At 36.7% G+C, this 18,347-nt stretch overlaps 1 protein-coding gene across 10 annotated transcripts in view; it reads left to right on the forward strand.

Annotated features, from left to right (window-relative positions):
* Positions 1–18,347, forward strand: part of LOC138696915 (semaphorin-1A) — a 1,424,789-nt gene that overhangs the window by 436,441 nt on the left and 970,001 nt on the right. The window contains exon 1 of one of the 10 annotated variants that reach the window (XM_069822399.1): positions 8,863–9,510. The exons of 8 other annotated variants lie outside the window; for them this stretch is intronic. The gene's annotated coding sequence lies outside the window, so the exon portion shown is untranslated. Of the gene's footprint in view, positions 1–8,862; positions 9,511–18,347 lie in introns of those variants that run through there. One more of the 10 variants, XM_069822400.1, reaches the window with a different exon arrangement.

Raw genomic sequence — 18,347 nt, forward strand, 5'->3', positions numbered from 1 at the left:
CGACATAACTCTCCACAGATACCATCATGTACAGTGTGGCCAGCCGAAGTGATGTACAACTAGAAAATGGGTCACAGTCCTGCCATCTATCCGTAATATGCGGAACCCGAGTCACGTAAAGTGAAGTGGGTAGGCATTGGATACATACATAGTAGAGTATTATGCTAATAAGCAATTGAAAGAATTTCAGTTTTGTCCTTCAAATGTGCAGAAATTTCATCCGAGCATATGTAACATAGTAAAATTTATTTGCAGAACGAAAAGTTACATTGTTCGGATAAAATTTCTGCACATTTAAAGAGTAAAAGTAAAATTCTTCCAATCATTTATTGTTATACACACTGCTCTCTTAAATTGACTGAGCATACTGAGAATTAAATTAATACTTACTTACTGGCTTTTAAGGAACCCGGAGGTTCATTGCCGCCCTCACGTAAGCCCGCCATTGGTCCCTATCCTGAGCAAGATTAATCCATTCTCTATCATCATATCCCACCTCTCTCAAATCCATTTTTATATTATCTTCCCATCTACATCTGGGCCTCCCCAAAGGTCTTTTTCCCTCCGGCCTCCCAACTAACACTCTATATGCATTTCTGGATTCGCCCATACGTGCTACATGCCCTGCCCATCTCAAACGTCTGGATTTAATGTTCCTAATTATGTCACGTGAAGAATACAATGCGTGCAGTTCTGTGTTGTGTAACTTTCTCCATTCTCCTGTAACTTCATCCTTCTTAGCCATAAATATTTTCCTAAGCACCTTATTCTCAAACACCCTTAACCTATGTCCCTCTGTCAAAGTGAGAGTCCAAGTTTCACAACCATAAATAACAACCTGTAATATAACCGTTTTATAAATTCTAACTTTGAGATTTTTTGACAGCAGACTGGATGATAAAAGTTTCTCAACCGAACAATAACAGGTATTTCCCATATTTATTCTGTGTTTAATTTCCTCCCGAGTATCATTTATATTTGTTACTGTTGCTCCAAGATATTTGAACTTCTCCACCTCTTCAAAAGATAAATTTCCTATTTTTATATTTCCATTTCGTACAATATTCTCGTCACGAGACATAATCATATACTTTGTCTTTTCGGAATTTACTACCAAACTTATCTCATTACTTGCTTCCAGTAAAATTCCCGTGTTTTCCCTAATCATTTGTGAATTTTCTCCTAACATATTCACGTCATCCGCATAGACAAGCAGCTGATGTAACCCGTTCAATTCCAAACCCTCTCTGTTAACCTGGACTTTCCTAATGGCAAACTCCAGAGCAAAGTTAAAAAGTAAAGGTGATAGTGCATCTCCTTGCTTTAGCCCACAGTGAATTGGAAACGCATCTGACAGAAACTGACCTATACGAACTCTGCTGTACGTTTCACTGAGACACATAGTAGCTTTTATCTCCGAAAGGAAGTATTAAACTTCGTTCGAAACATTTCAAAGAATAACCTCCTGAAATTAATACCTTCTCTTACGATTCAGTCTGTATAGTTACTTAAACCTTTAAACATGTCATTTCGACTTGTTTAGGCTAATTAAATTACACATTCATCGCGAAACAGTGGCGTATCCAACTTCTACTGAGTAGAGATACTATACTGCTGTCTCTTACGCGATTATGAGCCAAGGAACAGCGATTCAAATCCCGATGGAAGCAAGGGATTTATCTCGTGGTTCTGAGGTCCCGAAGGCCTTTGAGAGCTTGCTAGCTTTAAGGGATCATCGCGCTTACTACTAAGTAACGTCTGTGGGTTCCTGTTCCGGACGTTGCTGATCCCTTTGTAGCATTTCAGACACTCGAATCTCCCCTTCATCGTATGTCACTCTCGGTTAGCTGTAAACGCAGTTCCCTTTTAAACCATGCATGGTAAATTTTTTTCGTCACGATCCTTGCAAGTTAGCAAAGGTCTATTTACACTGGTGGCCATAATTCTGGAAACTTTTTGTTTTTGTAATGTATTATTATAACATCTGCATTGATTCACAGACTTGTACAATTGAAAATGTTACTCGTGACTGATTCGTTAATTATGGGGTTATAATAAAGGTATTATATTAAATCCTGAATAACAATAAATAATCATTACTGTGTGGGAAATTATGTTCTTGTCGTTTAAGATCTAAATATTAATTTCAGATTTCATTATAATTTTCCATTATTTACTGCAATAAAACTAGTCCATTGTTGATTTTAAGATTATTGTTGATTGGTAGAAGCATTGTTGAGCACTGTTAGCATAAAATGTGGACATTATTAGTGTGTTTCTATCATTTGTCTGACTTAAGATTTCGTTAGGTTAACACCTGATTGCTTTACAACAAACTTTATTGATCATTTTATCACAATGGTTCCACGAAAGGACTGAGTACCTTCTAGGGCAGTCACACTTCGAGAAGAAGGCTACACATTCAAGGAAATTGCAAGAAAACTTTGTAATGGTGCCACAGTGTCTGGCATCCAGAAGGTATGGCAGAAGTACAAATCCACAAAATCTTGTAAAACAACACTTAGGACTGGTAGAAAGCCTAAAGTAATTCCAAGAGATGTGAGGCAGATTTGTCGATTAGCATTGAAAGATCGAAGGAAATCCTTTCGTGGAACCATTGTGATAAAATGAGCAATAAAGTTTGTTGTAAAGCAATCAGGTGTTAACCTAACGAAATCTTAAGTCAGACTAATGATAGACACAAATTAATAATGTCCATATTTTATGCTAACAGTGCTCAACAATGCTTCTACTGATCAAAAATAATCTTAAACTCAACAATGGACCAGTTTTTATTACAATAAATAATGGGAAATTATAATGAAATCTGAAATTAATACTTAGAACTTAAACGACAAGAACATAGTTTCCCACATAGTAATGATTATTTATTGTTAAAATATTCAGAATTTCATATAATACCTTTATTATAATTAACGAATCAGTCACGAGTAACATTTTCAATTGTACAAATCTGTGAATCAATGCAGATGTTATAATAATTCAGTACAAAAACAAAACCTTTCCAGAATTATGGCCACCAGTGTATGTCACATCTTTCCTAGGTCTTGGTTTGGCTTGGATTTTCGAGGGCTGCAGTTGGAGATTGAAAGTATTATGCATATAATATCACGATGCATACAACTATGGGAGGAATCATGTATACTCTTTTCGCTGTAAGAAAAATCCTAATGTAAACATAAGTACGTTAATGTCATAACTGTGATTGGTTCCCAGTCGAAACACTCACATGACGCAGGAAAATATAGTACGTATTTGGAAACCACAATCTTGTATTATTTGAAAATAAAAAATTGAGTTCTAGTTGTTAAATACGATGAAACATATAATTTCACTCATATGTAAAACGCTATGTAAAAGAAAAGCTACCTTTATATTTTGTTATGTACTATGAACGCGGATGAATACCAACAGTAATACCAAGGTAGTATGTTCTTGTAACAGGTTGACTCGTAGTTGTTCAGGTAAGCACGTGGTACTGAAGTATGGCTTCTGCTTCCTCGTTATGCGTGATTATTAAACATAAGAGGGGAAACCCTCTCAAAACGGAGAAAAACAAATAGTCTTAAATGTATATAATAAGTTAAGTGAGTTTTAATTACAGTAATTGTAAAGTAAATGTTTCCTAAGCAAACGAATGCATAGTAGTGAGGTTAGGTATACTTTGACGAGTAACGGGTAACGTTTAACACGAAACAGAATGTACAACAGTGGGCGGGAACACGTACTGAGAATCTATGGCGCCAAACAGCGGCCAATGAAGCTTCACTTCAGTCACGTGCTCTTGGGTGGAATGCATAAAGTTGTAGTATTACCTTTTGCTTTGATTGCAGAAGATACTTGAAGTAGAAGTATATACTTCGTTTTGTATGTATAAACCTGATACTACGTACTACGCGGCAGTAGTATAACCTATCAAGAGTATTCGATTATATCGATTATCGACAGTACTTCGGGCTTATCCACTAAGATTCGTTAGTTTTCGCCTTCCATGTATTTATGTTAATTTCTTGGTGGGAAAATTGATTGTTGTCCTCAAAATCTGGTTAGTTTAACAAGAAAAGGGACAATTACGACGAAGTCGGAATGTGAAAGAGAGAGAATGAGAACAACTGCTGTTTGTTAATCTATTAAAAGAATACCCAGCATTATTAAACAAGCCACAAACTCGTGCCGCAAGAAGTGATGAAGAAGAAGCCATCCAGGCTATGAAAGTTAGGTCGGAAGTTTACAGCAAGAAAAAAATTGACGAAAAGCAAATTATAAAGAAAATAAATAACATGAAAAGTAAAGTAAAGTAAAAATCACACATAAATCAGACAGACCCAAAATGTTAGTTATTAAATTTACACGTAACCTAAAATATTGTACGCACACAGAGTTTTTTCACGTAAATTAAATGTATTATAAATACATAATAGAATCGTTTTGTTAAACGTATATTATTTTAAGTAATAATAACAAAAATCAACTGACAGAATTCCAGTTATCTCAAAATCAACATTTCGGTAGTCCATTACAAAAACTGGTCATATAACATTTTTTATTTGTAAAAACCTATACAACTTCATATAATCACGATCTGATGGTTCTCGTCTTTTCCTGTAGGTTTTTCTAGCACGAATTTGCATGAATTCTGCCATATTAAACCGTACAAATGATTGTGCTGAGCTAACAAAGTCTCAAACAGGGCCGACTACGATAATTCTTAGTTTACACTTAGAAGTAGAAGTATATACTTCTTGTTATGCATATAAATAGTGATTTAAACTACAAATTCTAGCATAAGCTAAACACGGCCTTCCAGATCAACTTTCTGCTATACAGGAAATAATTTACTATGGTTTTTATACATGAAGACTTTAGTATATATTACGAAAACCTAAGCAATAACATTTACTTCAATTTTATGCATATCAGCCATTGTTTATATTAGGATTTTTCTTACAGCGAAAAGATTATAGACAGAATGTACGCAGCCAGTGCATCATAAGCAATGTCAAAATAGAGACTTGAATAATTTCGAGGGAAAAATTGTTCCGGAGCCGGGTATCGAACCCGGGACCTTTGGTTTAACATACCAAAGGTCCCGGGTTCGATACCCGGCTCCGGAACAATTTTTCCCTCCAAATTATTCAAATCAACTTTACAGGGAGTTATACCTGAAATCTTGATTTACAAAATAGAGACTTGTTGGAGTACCCCCTGAAACGTTATATCTTGCTTAGCTAAGTATGTATGTATTTATTCACATTGCAAATGGGTAAATACCAGATGGGAGTGGTAAGTAATTACACTCATTAATGACAATTAATAATAAACGCAAATCAAGCTTTCAGGTATAACTCCCTGTAAAGTTGATTTGAATAATATCGGGTGAAAAATTGTTCCGGGACCTTTGGTTAAACGTACCGACGCTCTACCAACTGAGCTACCCAGGAAGTCCACCAGACACCGATCCAATTTTTCCCTCTGTATCCACAGACCTCAAAGTGCACTGACAACCGTCAAGCAACCAACATTGATACAATTAATAATAAATTAATAATAATAATAATAATAATAATAATGACCTCAGAACCACAAGATAAATAACATTTAAAGTAAATCTAATTTGTATCTTAACCCTAAGTTCGAACTAAAACTCACGCATATGATATGTTCATACATGCACAAGTACCTTTCAGCACTACACTCATTTCGCTGTCAACTCACTCACTGCACTGAAACTACGACACATTTCACTGATACTATCCTGATTTCACTAACACTTCAAAAACATTTCACTGTTCACATACTTTGCACTACCACTATAAACTATAAAACTTCACTGACACAAACACACTTTACTTACGAGCACACAACACACTTCTTCACTGATACAACACTTCAAATAACAAAACATCAATTACACCCTTTAAATAGTGTGTATAATATACTGCCGTCTATTAGTAAAGTTCTTAAGCCTATTTTTAAATACATTTTTGGTTATTGGTAAAATATACAGCAAAATGGCAGTAATATCATGTAAATACCATTGAATTTGGTTCAAAACATCCTATGATTCTTGTGTGAACTAGAGAGCTGTTTCATGACGGATTCTGTATGATTATTCATATTTGTCTACTTCGTCATTAGAAGGGCAAGGAAAATAAAGGGCTTAAGTCCATTTTCCACAAAACAAACTTTTTAGATCATTCAAACCATGGAAACGTAAACTTTCAGATACAGTAGTGCACAACCGGTTAAGAAAAATAGAAATTATATATTGCTAGTGAACGCCTGGCGCTGTAGTCAGTATGGAGAGCTCTTCCGTCTCGTGGAGAGTCTCACAAGCAACATTCTGATGGGGGCAGATAAAAAAAAGTTATTTTTTTTCTTCCACCATGTTGATAATGCCAAAACAAGTTCTTGTACAAATTTTGGCCATTCAAGCACAATTACGAGGGCCGTCCAGAAAGTACGCCCCTAAAAACTCCCAACCAGGTAACTTTTCCCAACCAGGATTTGAACCCGAGCTCGCTCGTTTCACGATCAGACGTGCTGTTACTTCATAGCGGTGGACTCCACCAACACTTAGTCTATTACCCGGAATATTAGCAGGTTCATTATTATTATTATTATTATTATTATTATTATTATTATTATTATTATTAAAGGAGATTCTTGTGCGGTCCTCTGGAAAAAGAACTAAGGTAGAGACTAGCGAAGTGCTTTGTGTGGAGTGTGGCATTAGGCTATATGGGGCAAAACATGGACATTACGATGAAGTGAAGAGACGAGAATAGAAGCATTTTAAATGTGGATATGGAGAAGGATGGAGCGTATGAAGTGGACAGACAGAATAAGTAATGAAGTTGTATTGGAAAGAGTGGGTAAAGAAGAATGATGTTGTAACTGACCAGGAAGAGAAAAGGAATTGGTTGGGTCACTGGTTGAGAAGAAACTGCTTTCTGAAGGATGCATTGGAAGGAATGGTGAACGGGAGAAGAGTTCGGGGCAGAAGATAGACGATATTAAGATATATGGATCATATGCGGAGACTAAAAGGAAGGCAGAAAAATAGGAAAGACTGGAGAATGCTGAGTTTGCAGTGAAAGACCTGCCCTTGGGCAGAACACTATGAATGAATATTATTATTATTATTATTATTATTATTATTATTATTATTATTATTATTATTATTATTATTATTACGTTTATTTCCACTTTGTTCTACACTTTTGAAAAAGGAACGGTATCTCTCGAACTCATGATCGCAAGAAGTGACGTGAAATAAATCTTTGTAAAATGTTCCAGGCTTGTTCGAATTCCTTCTTATCCATTCTGTAAAAAGATAATTCTCATAATGTCTGTCTATATTTAGGAATGTAACGTTTACGTTAAAGTTGATTTATATATTAATCTATACTAATGATAAATCTGTAGCCGAAATTTTTCTGGTAATTTTCGATTTTCCAAAAATAGTTGGTCCTAACATATATAATTAACAGCCCTGGAACCGAAAATCGCTTTTTTGACATTTATCTGGATGTTTGTTACCTTTTCACGCGATAATGGCTGAACCGATTTATATGAAAATTGGAATATAAATTAAGTTCGTTGTAACTTAGAATTTAGGCTATATGGCATTCAAAATATTTTATTTAAAAGGGGGTTATAAGGGGGCTTGAATTAAATAAATCGAAATATCTCCCTTATTATTAATTTTCATGAAAAATATTACATAACAAAAGTTTCTTTAAAAATAATTTCCAATAAGTTTTATTCCATGCAAAAGTTTGGTAGGACTGATATTTAATGAGATAAATGAGTTTCAAAATTACAATTACAACGCCATCTAAGGCGGTATATTGAAATAAAAAAAATGACAGCCTATAAGGCGCCTTGGACAGCAACAATCGAAAGCTATGAAACATAGCCTACAGAGAATGTTTCTGTGTTTGTATGAAGTAATATCGGAAGCTAAATTAACCGATTTGTATAATTAATTATTAATTCACCATTGGAAAGTGTAGTTTCTCTAGATGGACATAATGCTATAATGTTATTACAGTAACTTCTGAGTGAATCGAGGACAGGTAAGATTAAAATAGCTTCTGGTGCACAGAAAACTTGATAGGCATTCGTTTCCTGTATTTCCTAAAATAATTTTTGTGACCAAATGAGTGGTCTCTGGTTCAAAATGATCGCATTCTAATTTTTTAATACAATTTAAATTAAGTAATATAATAAACGATTTACCCTTCTATCAAACACGAATGTTCCCGGGATGAAATGTCCTATTTTAATTATGTAATTACTTTATATTTATTTCTAACGGGTGAAGCGGAGCGCACGGGTACGGCTAGTTTACAAATAAACCTTTTACAACTCCTGAGAATAATTAAGGTTTTTTCATACCTAATGCTAGAGAGATACAGTAGCGTATATCACTTCGACCTGGGGAGGCATTGCTCCCCTTTGCCCCTCCCCGTATCTCTACCTACGGATTAAAATGAATTCAGGTACCGTAACAGAGATGAGAATGTCTTATTTGATGGATCTCTACAAAGTTACGTTTATCTGTAAAAGTTAACTGCTTTTACATAACAAAGAATTATTATAGACTTTTTTGTTTTTTGTCGGGACAGTTTCTGGCTCATGTGGTTTTGCAGTTGACCGAATCAGTTCTTATGAAGCCAGAAAGAAGCCACGTAGAAGAAACGGAAACATACAACAGCACTCTGACTGGCAAGCGGTAAGCGTACTCGACTACTGGCTGGAGTTGGTCACTGCGCATGCGCTGTAGGTACAGCTACACGCTTGTACTATCAACAAACAAAAACTTGGCTCAGTGTGGCACGTGGTGTCTTCCAGGTAGGAGGCAAGCCGTGTTAATACTTTGAGTTCGTATTATTTTATGGAAAAAGGGCGCAACCGCACATCTTTTTGATGTCATCCACTCTCCGATTCATCAGAATACATCTGTACACATTTCTGCAGCATCAACGGACTGGAAAAATGGACCTGGCAGCTTCGAGAGGAAGGTGAAGTGTGAAGCGAGTTGAAGTCTGGACAAAAGTGTCTCCAAAGCCGTGGATGTTGTGGTGTTTGTGCTACCGATGATGGTAATTATGATAATAAATAAGTGAAGATATAAATTCAGTGAAAGTATTTCTCAGTTTGATGTGGTTGCGTAGCAACAGTTCTATTTCAAGTGTAGATACCAACAGTGACGTTTTTCTTTAAATATCGTACTTAGGTTTCGTGTGTTGTTTTACACAGGAGATGAAATTGTCAGCGTCTCACCTGTGATGAATAGGATTTGTAGTTAAACGGTGGCTTTAAATATATAAGCCCTGATCATCGTAATCTGGTGGCAGTGTTCTCGACGTGTTGAACGTAGCGTCCGATGTCAGTGTGTTGTGATGTGTTGGTGTAGGACCGGCGTCATATTGGTACAGAGTGTACGTCCGATTTCAGGGCTGACGGTAACGCATCTAAGGGGTATGTAACTCTTGATATATATTTTCTGCACACGCAATCATGTCTTAACGATACTTCACCACCATTTCTATCATTATCATCATCATCATCATCTTGTTTGTTCTTTAATGGTCTCGTTTTTGCATTACTTTCTATACTAGCCACTTTATTTCAACATTCATGCCCGGTTTTTCGAATAAGCCGTAAGTATTAGGTAATGATTTTCTCGAACGTTCAGTGCCCCTAATGATTCCTTAAATCACTCACTAACTTTACTTCCCTATGTTGGAATCCCTAAATCTTCTTACATGCGCAGAACTATCAAAAGAATGCATTGATCTTCAGTTTTCGGCTGTTTTCACTGAAATAGCAAATCCTACTAGATATTATAAAATAGTTGCATTACTAGAGACAGAAACTATTGTGATTATTCCAGTATAGCAATATTAGGGTCTATACGTCTTCAAAATAAGTTAAGTTAATTTTTTTCAGATGAAGTTTCGATATTGTGTACAACATTGATAAAAAATCTGGAAGTTAGAATTTATAAAACAGTTATACAGGGACATCATTTTATTTTTACCAACATTTTTTATATTAACGTGGCTATACCTCTGGATCAATGCCGTTTGCTACCTCCTTCCACGACTGGAGTTTGATGATACTGGCGTAATATAGAAACAAATCACTTTGCTAGGTATAGGAGGGAAGAAAAGTAGTTCATCCATTTACGTAAACTAGGAAATATCGCGCTTTTGAGTTTGATCATTTTCATTAGGTTTTTGTTTAATCAAAATACAGTACAGTATTAACAATAAGTGTTTTTACTCACGAACTGAGCTGTCCATGTGGACGTATTCATTATGCACATTAGCGTACAATATAGAGAATGAAGTTAAATTGAAAAATAACCATAATATGGATATTTAAACACAGTTTTGAAAATGATGGCCATACATTTCGATAGAGGCTTAAGTTCTAATGTGCATATTATCTCACTATAGACTATTGTACCTAATCCCAATTACCAGTTTCGTCCTTCGTACTAGTAACTCATGTTGAAATAATTCTGTACCTACTCTATAAAGGAGTACCTTATGTACTGTAAATTCAATCTTCACTTCAGCCCGATCGGAAAAGATAAAATTATTCAGACATACTATCTACTGTCCGTCCAAGTGGTTATGTCGTAGGGTCGTAGAAAGGGAGGAAATCACGTGACAGTTAATTATTTAACGAGGCCCTTTTATTTAAGTTATTTTAAGCAGTTGTATAATATTACGTAGTCGTCTAATTACTAAAAGAAATTAATGTTTTCAGAAAAGAGCTAAGACAGCCCAGCCACTAGCTGGCGAATAAAAGCTGGTGGGGGAAACCGGGATACGACTTAGGCAAATAGACAACAGTACCTGTGCGAAAATGATTCAATATTGAAAGCTCTTTCGTCACTGGAAAATTCGAACATATTTCTGGAACGTACTGTTTACTATGAGCGTAAGGCTACTATGACTGTATATTCGGTCTTGGATCTGTGTGGAGGACGGTTGAACTTCGTTAGTAGAAGGGGTGGGAGTGAAGTACATTAAAAAACTCAGGTACAATAAAAACTGAAGTAAAAAGAAAATGATGTCTCTGTATATGTACGAGTATTACAAGTAAGAGAATCGTGATTCGAAACGAGAGAGGAAAATTTAGCGGCCGCTACGTCAAAATGCATCTCCAAGGAAACAAAATGGGCCCGCACGTCTGGTGACAGCGTGTGTAGGTCGACCCTACCCTATACTCCACTTGCAGTCATCCATCTCGCCTTTACATACAAATGCTTTTCTTACAAATTTCTTTATTTGAGGATTGCATCAATCTCTCAGTTCGCCGTATTCGTGACTCAGTTTATAGATTAATAGTCTGTATGTAACCAGTCAGCGTTATCATGTCGTAAAAACTTTATCGTTCAATCTTTACTGTTGTTACCTCTAGTGCTGCCGTTTAAATTGAAGTTGGCTCTATCGGTAGAGCGACAGCCACGGTTCAACTCCAGATGAAGGCGAGATTTTGTATCTACTTGTGGCTTCTGTAAGACCTTCGAAGTCACATAATATGAAAATGAATAATAGAACTTTTTCGGTAATAGGTGAGAGATACCATATCACGTTTAAGTAAAGAGATCTAGACTGCGTGAACACCTAGTCTGCTTTTTCATGCGCTTCGATGCTCTGTATCGGTGGTATTCCAAAACATAGTTATTATAAGTAGGCCTACTATGCAATTATGTTTTTGTGAGTGTATTTCCGTCTCTGAAGACATGACGAAACATTTTCCATATGTTTCTCGCCCTAATTCAGTGTCGACGACAAAATATAACCTCTGCGTCATTTGACTGCTACTGCTAGGGTCTATTATATTACTACTAGTGTACTAACACCACAGTAATAAATGCACCAATGAAGATAATGTATTGTAGGCTGCTCTTATCATAACCATCATCGTAGTAATGCGCCAGTATCATCGTAATCATCATCGTTGTCATTCGCCTAATCGTAATCATCATCGTTATTGTGCGCCTAATCATAATCATCGTGATGCACCGGTATCATCGTAATCATCCTTGTTGTCATACGCCGGTATCATCATTGTGGTGCGCCTAATCATAATCATCGTGATGCGCCAGTATCATCGTAATCAACGTAGTGATGCGTCGAAGACATCCTAATCATCCTTGCTGTCATGCGTCGGTATCGTAATCATCATCGTTGTCATTCACCTAATCATCATCATCGTTGTGATGCGCCGATGCCATCGTAATCATCCTTGTTCCCATGCGTCGGTATCATCGTAATGATCATCGTTGTAATTAACCTAATCGTCATCATCGTAATGCGTCGATGACATCGTAATCATCCTTGCTGTCATGCGTCAGTATCATCATAATCATCCTTGTTGTCATGCGCCGGTATCATCGTAGTCATTCTTGCTGTCATGCTCCGGTATCATCATAATCATCCTTGTTGTCATGCGCCGGTATCATCATAATCATCCTTGCTGTCATGCGACAGTATCACCGTAATCATCCTTGCTGTCATGCTCCGGTATCACCGTCATCATCCTTGTCATGTGCCAGTATCATCATAATCATCCTTATTGTCATGCTCCAGTATCATCATAATCATCCTTGCTGTCATGCGACGGTATCACCGTAATCATCCTTGCTGTCATGTGCCGGTATCACCGTAATCATCCTTGCAGTCATGCGCCGGTATCACCGTAATCATCCTTGCTGTCATGCGCCGGTATCACCGTCATCATCCTTGTCATGCGCCAGTATCATCATAATCATCATCGTTGTAATGAGTCGATGACATCGTAATCATCCTTGCTGTCATGCGCCGGTATCATCATCATTCTTGTTGCCATACGCCGGTATCATCGTAATCATCCTTGTTCTCATGCGCCGGTATCATAATCATCCTTGTCATGCGCCAGTATCATCATAATCATCCTTTTTGTCATGCGCCGGTATCATCGTAATCATCCTTGTTGTCATGCGCCGGTATCATCATAATCATCCTTGCTGTCATGCGACGGTATCACCGTAATCATCCTTGCTGTCATGCGCCGGTATCACCGTCATCATCCTTGTCATGCGCCAGTATCATCATAATCATCATCGTTGTAATGAGTCGATGACATCGTAATCATCCTTGCTGTCATGCGCCGGTATCATCATAATCATTCTTGTTGCCATACGCCGGTATCATCCTAATCATCATTCCTCTCATGCGCCGGTATCATCATAATCATCCTTTTCATGCGCCAGTATCATCGTAATCATCATCGTTGTAATGCGTCGATGATATTGTAATCATCGTGATTTTCCGACATCACCGTAATCACCATTTTTGTGACGTACCGATGTCATGGTAATCATGCGCCGATTTCAGTAGGTCTAATCATTGTGATGTATCGATATCATCATAATAATCTCTGTAATACTCTGACATCGTTGTGTTTCTGCGTCGTCTTCGTGGTGCTTCTCCATCATCATAGTGACGGGCCACCATTATCATCATCCATACTAGCATCCCATTCTCTGTAATCTGTGTTAAACTGCTTGGCCCTTTCGACTATTCCTCTCTGTAGTGTATGAACCTATGTAGTTTACTTGGAAGCAGCTCAACTGTGCATAGCATAATCCCACAGCTAAGAGCTAGGATTGTACCAGCTCTGTGGAGAGGTAATAAAATACCCACTTGTTCGTCATTATTTGGGTCTGGGGTATTAACTAGAAATGGTACCATTAGAAAAGCAGTAATAAATCCAGGCAGTAAGTCTGCAAACAATGAAATAAGCTTGCATTTCGTCAGACTAGTGCAGTCGATTTAAATCTGTTCAGTACGTCCCAAGTGAAAGTAGAAACGAGTCCACGCAACGCTAGTTACGAAACTGCTTCTATTTCTAACAAAAGTAGCTCTAGTGAAATATGCCATTTACATGGGCGTTTGGTTTGTTCAGGCTACTCATCAGTGCCAAGGACAATGGTAATGTTGTGTTCTCTGCAGGGGAGTATGTTACTTATCGTATATACGCTACTTTCACTGCAATCGTGCGAACCGCTGCTCGATATAGGCTACATCAGACGTCTCCAAAAGCGTACTCGCGAGTAAGCCCCTGAACGGAACCGAAGCCAGTACGTAATGAGCGCGTTCCGCCTCACCCATCTGCACCTGTACTGTACTCACTGTTTATGCGTAAACGAAGAGAAGTGGTGGACTGCCATTATCATTGTGTTGGTCGGCGTGTTCCACCTTTTCACAATGTCTTCTAATCATGGACGTAGTATACATTCAAGGATGAATAGGAAGAGAATTTTTTTTTTTTTGAGTTAGTGAGAAGAATGTGAAAAACTTAATTTGTTCGAAAATTCTTAAGGGTGTGTTAAAATTTAACATGCGACGACAATATTCGACTCTTCACAAAGAATATCATACAGGGACATCATTTTATTTTTACTAACATTTTTAATATTAACCGGAAACACCGCTTGCTCCCCCCTCCAAGACTGGAGTTCGATGATACTGGCGTAAAACACAAATCACTCTACTAGGTATAGGAAGGAAGAAAAGTAGTTCATCCATTTACGTAAACTAGGAAATATCGCGCTTTTGAGTTTGATCATTTTCATTAGGTTTTTGTTTAATCAAAATACAGTACAGTATTAACAATAAGTGTTTTTACTCACGAAGTGAGTTATCCATGCGAACGTATTCATTATGCGGTGTATATTATACTGTCTACAGCACATAAGCGTACAATATAGAGAAAGAAGTTAAATTGAAAAATAATCATAATATGAATATTTAAACACAATTTTGAAAATGGTGGCCGTTCATTTCGATACAGGCTTCAGTTCTTTTGTGCATATTATCGCACTATAGACTATTGCATCTAATTCCAATTGCCAGTTTCGTCCTTCGTACTAATAACTCATGTTGAAATAATTCTGTACCTACTCTACGTACTGTAAATTCAATCTTCACTTCTGCCCGACCCGAAAATATAAAATTACTCAGACATGCTATCTACTGTCCGTCCAAGTGGTTATGCCGCAGGATTGTACAAAGGGAGGAAATCACGTGACAGTTAATTACTTAACGAGGCCCTTTCATTTAAGTTAAATTAAACAGCTGTATAATATTACGTAAACTTCCAATTCCTAAGAGAAATTAATGTTTTCAGAAAAGAGCTGAGACAGCCCAGCTATTACAGAGGGGTGAGCAGAATCAGGTGGGGAAATCGGGATGCGACGTAGGCAAACGGACAGTACCTGTGCGAAAATATGATTCAATATTGAAAGCTCTTTCGTCACTGGAAAACGCGAACATATTTGTGGAACGTACTATACTCAGTAACTCAGTACTGCTTACTATCTGCGGTCTTGGTTCTGGGTGGAGTTGGAACTTCCTTAGTAGAAGGGGTGGGAGTGAAGTACATTCAATAACTCAGGTACAATAAAAATTGAAGTAAAAATAAAATGATGTCCCTGTACAACTGCAGGCATGTTGGACATGTGAAAATAATTTATTTTGGGGCTATCTGTATGACTGTTGGTTATACATAATAATCAGTATATTCAATACGTTTACACTCAGTTCCGCATGACAAACATATAGTTTTTTGTTTAATTTTAGGTGAAATGCTAGGCCTACAAATATTTTGATAAATATAAAACAAGAAAATACAAACACAAATTACACACGTGTCCTCAGTCTTAAACAACAAAAGCTTTTTGCCAGCTGTGTTCTGACTTGGAATATTGGAAAATCAGTGAAGTCCTTTACAAAAGCATCATTTGTAAAATCGTGCATACAGGACGTTACTAAAATACTGTGTCCAGAACAAAGTCAAAGTTTAAAAAATTAAAATGTTTCCAATTACAGTTCAGAGGAGGAATTTCAAGACTGCAAATGTAATTGAATCTGAAGTCGAAGCCACAATTAATCAGTTTGTAGCTTACTCACTTGCATTGGACGGAAGCACAGATAGAAATGACAAAGCTCACCTAGCCATATTCATCCGAGGAGTTAATGAACATTTTACTGTGTCTGAATGTCTTCTAGATCTAATTACAAAATATAACTGGAGAAGATCTTTTCCAGGCCCTGAAAGGCATCATAGAACAGAAGAGGTTGAATTTGCAATGGCTTGTGTCTATAGCAACAGACGGGGCCACAGCTTCATAGTGTGTCAAAATAATATACAGGGACATCACTTTATTTTTACCAACATTTTTAACATTAACCTGGCTATACTCGGAAACACTGTTGCCCCCTTCCGTTACAGGAGTTTGATGTTACTAGTGCAATATGTAAACAAATCATTTTACTAGGTATAGGAGGAGAGAAAAGTATTGTATCCATTTATGTTGTAGGGAAATACGATATTACGATTTTCAGTTTGATCATCACTTTTACGGAATTTATCAAAATACAGTAGAGTAGTAACATTTTTTTTTTCAAAAACTCAACTTTTCAGGCGGCTATGTTCGTTATGTAATGTCTACTTTATTTAGCATATTAATTATTGATGTTATCATACAATATAGAGAGTGCATTTAAATGGAGGGGTCATAAGTAAAGGGCTGTAAGTGCACTTAAGTTACTTTTGAGAAAATGGGGTTTAAATATTTAAGCTTTCGTAAAATCGGTGAAATTGTTTATTTAAATTTTAATGTGTGATGCGATTAAAATATCCCTTTGCCACTAAAATTTTAGATACTTTTTCTTACACTGGATGCACTTAACTCATGTTATTACAAATGTCACTAGCATTCCTTTGCTTCTAGCCACCTCAATTCAAAAAGAGCTAATCTGAATTTTTAAACATGTTGCTGAAAATGGTTGCCGTTCATTACAATGCATGCTTCAATTCAGTACGCATATTATTAAAAACATTTTGAAGCATATTCTTTGAAATTGAATTTACCGTTTCTTGAATATAATTTTTTAGTACGATATTATTAATACAGGTTCTTTCTTCTATAGAAAACGCAATCATATTTATGAAACACACTATACACTGCAGTGTTTACTTCACTGCTTGAAGACTTCGAATGCAGCAGCGGCCGTAAGTTTGTGTGTCTGACGGGAGCAAGGACATTAGTGAAGGGGTGAGAGTAAAGTACATTCAGAAATGCAGGTACAATAAAAATGCAAGTAAAAATAAAATGATGTCCCTGTACAGGGACATCATTTTATTTTTACTAACATTTTTAATATTAACCTGGCTATACCTTTCTATTAACGATTGAAACAGGAAACACCGTTTGCTACACCTTCCACGACTGGAGTTCGATGATACTGGCGTAAAATACAAATCACTTTACTAGGTGTAGGAGGGAAGAAAAGTAGTTCATCCATTTATGTAAACTAGGAAATATCGCAATTTTGAGTTTGATAATTTTCATTAGGTTTTTGTTTAATCAAAATACAGTACTGTATTAACACTTAGTGTTTTTACACACGAATTGAGCTATCCATTCGGACGTATTAATTATGCAGTGTATATTGTAGGCCTACTGTTACAGCACATTAGCGTACAATATAGAGAATGAAGTTAAATTAAAAAGTGATCATAATATGAATATTTAAACACATTTTTTAAAGTGGTGGCCGTTCATTTCGATACAGGCTTCAGTTCTTTTGTGCCTATTATCTCACTACAGACTATTGCATCTAATTCCAATTGCCAGTTTCGTCCTTCAGTCTTAGTAACTCATGTTGAAATAATTCTGTACCTACTCTATAAAAGAGTACCTTACATACTGTAAATTCAATTCTGTCCGACCCGCACAGATAAAATTACTCAGACATGCTATCTACTGTCCGTCCAAGTAGTTATGTCGCAGGATCATAGAAAGGGGGGGGGGGTCACGTGATAGTTAATTACTTAACGAGGCGCTTTTATTTAAGTTATTTTAAACAGTTGTATAATATTACTTACACGTCCAACTAATTCCTAACAGAAATTAATGTTTTCAGAAAAGAGCTAAGAAAGCCCAGCCACTATTCTTTACAGTGGAGCGAGCAGAAGCAGGTGGGGGAAATCGGGATGCGACGTAAGCAATGGGACGACAGTACCTGTGTGAAAATACGATTCAATATTGGAAGTTTTCGTCACTGGAAAAAGCGAACATATTTCTGAAACGTACTATAATCGCTAACTCAGTACTGCGGCCTTAGTTCTGTGTGGAGGAACTTCGTTAGTAGAAGGGGTGGGAGTGAAGTACATTCAAAAACTCAGGTACAATAAAAGTTGAAGTAAAAATAAAATGATGTCCCTGTACGAACGTATGACATTTCTTA

Source organism: Periplaneta americana, chromosome 3 (assembly GCF_040183065.1).
Source record: "Periplaneta americana isolate PAMFEO1 chromosome 3, P.americana_PAMFEO1_priV1, whole genome shotgun sequence".
In the NCBI taxonomy this organism is placed as follows: Eukaryota; Metazoa; Arthropoda; class Insecta; order Blattodea; family Blattidae; genus Periplaneta; species Periplaneta americana.